Here is a 6,000-nt window from a genome sequence, read left to right as displayed (position 1 = left end):
TGATAATAGAGGAGATGTAAGGGCATCCGTGGATGGCAGGGGCAAGGAACTCTGCAGACCTGAGATATTCTAGAAACACGTTGTTTTATTACAAGGGTTATGGGTAAAGAGGGTCTGCTTTCAGCCACCAGCCTCGGCTGAAGGGAAGCCCCAAAGAGAGAGGGAGAGAGAGAGGGGAGGTAAGGGAGGTAAGAAGAGTACAGGGGTCAGGGCGGTAGGAGAGAGGAGTTAGGAGAAGCAGAGGGAGAGAGCGGGCAAGAGAAGGGGCGAAGAGGCAAGAGAGCAAGAGGTAAGAGCTAAGAGGTAAGAGGAGTAAGAGAGAAGAGCAGGGAAAAGAGAGCAAGGACCTTGTTACAATGCATTATATCTCCTTTTGTGTTGAATATTCTAATTTACAGTTACCAACCAGCGCAAGATACAAAACCTACAAACTTTGCATGCAACCTATGAGAACTACTAAATTACCATATCATCCTACATTCTAAACTCTAAGGACTACTTTTCTTATCTACTTTTTTATGATGCCTTGGAAGGGTGGAGAGGGGCTGCATTCTTGGGTCCTTTTGTTTTCTGTCCTTCAACCTATCTCCAGTTAATCACTGTCTTCCTGCCCACATCTCAAAGCTGGCCTTCATTTCTATTTCACTCACAGATTTTATATCTCCAGTATTTCTTACCAGACAATCATATCCATAAGCCTTTCCTGTCCCACCTTTCCCAACAAGGAAAGGAGTAAAAATGAAGAACAAGCTTACCATCACAGACAGAACTTGCACTGTGACAGGGATGTCAGAGTGGAGGTGACCTGAGTAAGCATAAGCTATGACAGCAAGGAGGGGGGTGAAGAGAAGGCGTGTATTGGCTTGTACTGTGTTGGTATTACATGACTTTTTAAAAGTCACCAAAACGCACAACCAACACATCCAAAAGTAACTCCAGAAAATTAATAAGGCGATGTACTTTGGTTTTGAGCAATTGTCATCATCATTCTCCAACTTGTTTACACTAAGAGTAAATTGGCTTGCACTTACCTATATGTGCAATTTCCAGGTGTACCATTGAGAAATTTTGCTTGCTATGACTACCACAACTGCATTAGTAATTATACAGTTGTGTTACTGGCACTGAAATGGCTTTTAATCTATCTGCTGAGGATGGTATTTTAAATGTGAAGGGGATAAAATTTTACATTTCAGTCTTGTCAAAGTGTGTTTAGCTACATCCTAAAATTTCAGAACTGACCCATTTCTGTAAAATTAGCTCAAAAGGGAGCATTATTATAGACGAACATAGATGAGTCGACATGACTCTTATTCACGCTTCATAAAAATTCTAATAAATTTTTAAAATCTGTTGCTATCTGTTTATGATACAATATAATCTCAGATCAGGAAGGATAAGTAACAATTATAATGCAAGAAAAAACAGCTTCACAATACAAAGGTATTAATTTAAGGGTGTTAATTCAAACAATAGCTAATAAAATCAAACTAATTTTATGTATATATTAAGAGCTAGACTAATCAAAGCTTAAAAGATGATAGATTAATAAAACAAAGCTCATTAATTTGGTATAGTAAAACCACATATAATCAAAAGAGCTGGAACAAGCACAAGCTTACATTAAGAGGAAAGTGCCAAGCCTCTAAATCTTATTCTTGCTGAGATCATTGTAGAAATTCAGAGTAATTTCAGCTGGAAGTCACAGGACACCAGTAGAAGGCAAATCTGCTCTCTCTCACTATTATCAATGATGCCTGCTTGGATGTGCTGGAGGGATGTAGAAATGATGTACAGGATGGCATTTCATGCCACCTACTCTCTGTTCTGGAAAGAAGGGAGAAACAAGACAGAAGAGATGTCACAGGAACAGCATTTTAAAGCAAAGATTGATGGTCAATCAGATACATTTAGGTATATTCCATAATATTCATAATCTGGTAGGAAAATGAGGAATCATCAGAATACTTAATGGAACATTTAAATTGCCAGTGAAATTTCAGGTGTTTAAGTAATTGTAGCAAAGTTATACTATGAAATAAATGGCCTCATTAATCTGAGTCTCTAATAGATTAAGCTGTCCTTGCATTTTCTTTTGCTAAGTTTCCTACAGACGAAAACCTTGTGCATTTTGGAGCCCCATGTGATTTCAACAAAATTTGAGAGATGGGTAGTAGTCCTAAATTTATTCCATTCCATTAAGAAAGGATTCCTGGGAAGAAAAGAAAAAAGCCACAGAAAGATGTTTCAGCATCTCTTTGAAAATCTGTCCCATGGGATCACCATTACACAAAAAAAGCAAAGATTTGAAGTTTCACAGCATAGGAAAAGCTTCAATAAACCATGAGATAAAATCCATAAAACCCGAGACTTCATTAGTTCCAGAGCTCACAGAACTTGTTATCATTCAGCTTGTTTAGCAACTTCAAATTTTAGACAACTTTTTTTCTTGCATATGTGACATGAAGCTAAACAGGGTATTGGATCTTCTGTATCTGTGTAAGACTCCAATGAAAACAAAAGCCCCTCAAGCCAGTGTTCCCTTAATGATTTTCCTTCTGTATGGTTATGCATATATGTGCCAGGAGAGAAGGAGTGGAGAAGGCAGGCAGGGGAAGCATAAAATGACCGTAATGCCTTTTTGACGATTTGATGTGGCTGTGTGTTCTGCCTTCTGACATCTGCTGGCAAAACCTCTCCATTGCAATGCTTGCCCTGAATTTTTCAGAAATTCCTCCCTGAGAATTCCATGAGCTTCTCTGATATTTGTGGGTGCTTGGTGGCAGTGAAAACCAGGCAACATGTGGATAAGAGGTAACTCTGGTGGCTGTCAGGAGCAACAGATATGCCATGAAACTTAAAGTGGGAAAAAAACCAAAGAAGATTTATATAGTGGGGTTTTCACGCTAGCAGCAGCATCTCTCTTCACCTCTGGCTATGCCTTCTGTGTAGAGCAGAGACATCTGAGATACCTCTGAACTGCTTGGAAAACCAAATGTTTCCACACCAAGCTCTAAGCACTGAACTTTCTTCCAGCTGCCAAATGCCAGCACACCTGCCTGACACTGCCACTACTATGGATCCGTGTTCACAAGTAAAAATGCTAATTTTGCTCATAGTGAATACGGAGTTTCAGGACCACAGTGCATACAGAAACGACTGGTCTGAAAATATATTTTTAGAGAAAAACTATACATGATTAATCATTGGTCAGAATGAAAATGTCAAAATTACTCTTATGACCATACAAGATATATGCCCAAGGATCTAGAACTCCCTCACTGCTTATAATCCTTACATTATATTTGGGCTACATTTCAGAAAATGAGAATTACAGACATCCAAGATGCTTATGCTATGTTTACCATGACCTATGGGTGAGAAAGAAATGGAAATTTGAACTGACTTGCTATGTGAGACAATCTGGCAGGTGGTGGAGTTCTGCAACTTGGCCAGAAGTGAGGCACTCAGTCCCCCAGGGTAAATGCCTTGGCAGGATGAGGAATGCCAGACATGCATGTGCAGGAGTCAGGTGGTGTCATTTATGTCCATCCACAAGTGATCATTTAGCGTGGGTAACAAGAAACTAATTTCACTTTGGTCAGGTGAGGGTGGACTTAGTTCTAACACTGGAGAGAGGCATACATGTAAGACTTCTGAGACCACAGCATCACAGTGCTCTGCCCTCATGCAGCCCAAGCTCTGAAAAGACTGTCTACTGCTACCTTCAAAGGAATCTGTCAATGAGAGCCATAAAAGCAGAAAAATTCAAAGGCATATATCCTTTAACTTTTCCTGTCATGTGTGTGATGAATGAGGAAAGGCTTGAGATGGAAGGCAAAGCTCAGTCAGTTTGATTTCCTAGCCCTGCACATCCTAAGACCTAAAGGGCCCTAATTCTCTCTAGGTATATATAATTTTCTGCCATATTTACACAAGAGAAATTACTTATATTCAGACTACTAACTATGTAATCCATTAGCTCCACATTTGTAATCTCATTGAAAGGTATAGCATCTCTACATAGATAATGAAATCTTTTATATATATGGACTAGGTATTTTTGGATTCTGTATTTATCAGAGGCATTTTTTTCATGCTGAATTGATAGCTGATTGTCTTCAGCCAAGCTGAAATGCTCTTTAGTTCTCTCTCTCAAAAAAGAAGTAATTCCTTTTCGGCGTGCATTTGAAAATATCTTGAAATCTGCAATTCAGAACATTTAAAAATTATTATATTCTGTTCATGTTTTGGTCCTGTTCTGTTCTCCACTGCCACTTCCCACCCCCACCTCAGATTAAGGCTGTTTTGGAATAAATATGGTAATATTCTAAATAATACTGCTTCTTCTCCTCTTGACTCTTGAAAACCTCTACTTTGCCCTTACTCAGTATGCAGAAGGATGATACAAAAATACATCTTTTTGCCCTACTATTAAAACATCATAAAAAGCAAAGTCTTCAACAACCTTTAGGCCATCTTGTAATGTTTTTTAATGCACATACACAAGTCTGAGTGCAATTTTCCCCCCCTTCCTTTATTTAAACATTGATGGTTAAAACTTAGAGGAAGAAAGATTTAAAATCAGAAAGAAATACTGGGTAACAGAACAACTTATTTAATTATTTAATGCATTTTATCTTTCATTAAACTTTCTGAAATTTGGATGATACTGTTTAAAAAGTGATTTGTAACTATTAAACAGGGAAAAAATAACCCGGGTGACCTTTTGTTTTTCAGCATATCTGACAAACAACATATCTGACAATGCCTAAGTTCATCTCCAGCTTGGAAAGAACTGTTACTTGCCTAGTAAATTTTCACACCTTTTTTACCAGAAAGTGTGATGCCTGTTTTAAAACAACACTGCAGAGATTAGAAAATACTGCATCATGATATAATAAATTCATGGCACCATGAATGTTTACCTTTTCTTTTTTGGGGGAGTAAAGTATCACCCCTGATAGCAGACGATCAATAGGGACCATCTAAGCAAAGTGGACACACAATAGTCTGTGAGACCAGGTGTGTCCAAATTAGTGAAACCTCATCCTTTCTGTAGATGAGTTCACAAGTCTGTCAACACATGTTCCCCTTGGTAAAGAGGTTTCAGAAAAAGTAAGTATGATTTGTTTTGTTAAATCACATTGATCTTACTTACCTACGTACTACTACTGGTCTGCCTAACCTCCTGTTTTCACAAGGTCTCCTTTAATTTAATTATGTAAACATAACTCATGAAAAGAATTCAATGCATATTTTTGAAAATAATTATGTTTATTTTAAAATTGAATTTAAAATTTAATTAGGTAAGAAGGTCTGCTTTGTTTCCTATTTTGTATATAATATTACATAATAAATTTTACATATTTAATGTAAAATTGCAACAAAATGTACTTATAACCAAGGATAAAACATTCATTCATTTTGGAGTTCTTTGTAGCATAACTGCAAGAGTTGATGCTTTTTGATACACAGGAAAATAGGAACTATCATATAGCATCAGATTAAGAAAAGTGCATGCATTGATCACCTCTGAATTATAGTAAACCAAATTTAGGCCAGATGTATGTGAACACTTTTGGTCCTGGTTTTATTAATTTGCCTTTTTTTTTTTTTTCTTTCTCTAGATGCCTGATTCAGTGATTGTTTCTATTTCCTGTTTCAAGTCCCACATTGATGAAAAAACTTGTTTTTTAAAAGAAAAAAAGAAGGTAAAATAGATGATATTGCCCTCTGGAATAGTTTGAGACTTTTCCCAAACACGTGAATAATACTCTATCTCAAATAAGAAGATGGTACTACACTTGATATCCTTGTCATATACAACTTTGCTGTGCAATAAAGCCCCATAAGGCACCCCCAAGTATTTGGCCCATGGACTCTTTCTTTTGGTGTAAAAAAAGCTCAGACCTGTTATTTATGAAATATGTAATATACCCAAGCCAGTAATTGCTTAAAAAGCAAATTTAAGACAATGCAAAAGGTGAAGAGGCCAAA

This window comes from Sylvia atricapilla, chromosome 5 (assembly GCF_009819655.1).
Source record: "Sylvia atricapilla isolate bSylAtr1 chromosome 5, bSylAtr1.pri, whole genome shotgun sequence".
NCBI lineage: Eukaryota > Metazoa > Chordata > Aves > Passeriformes > Sylviidae > Sylvia > Sylvia atricapilla.
This window is presented reverse-complemented; position numbering follows the sequence as displayed.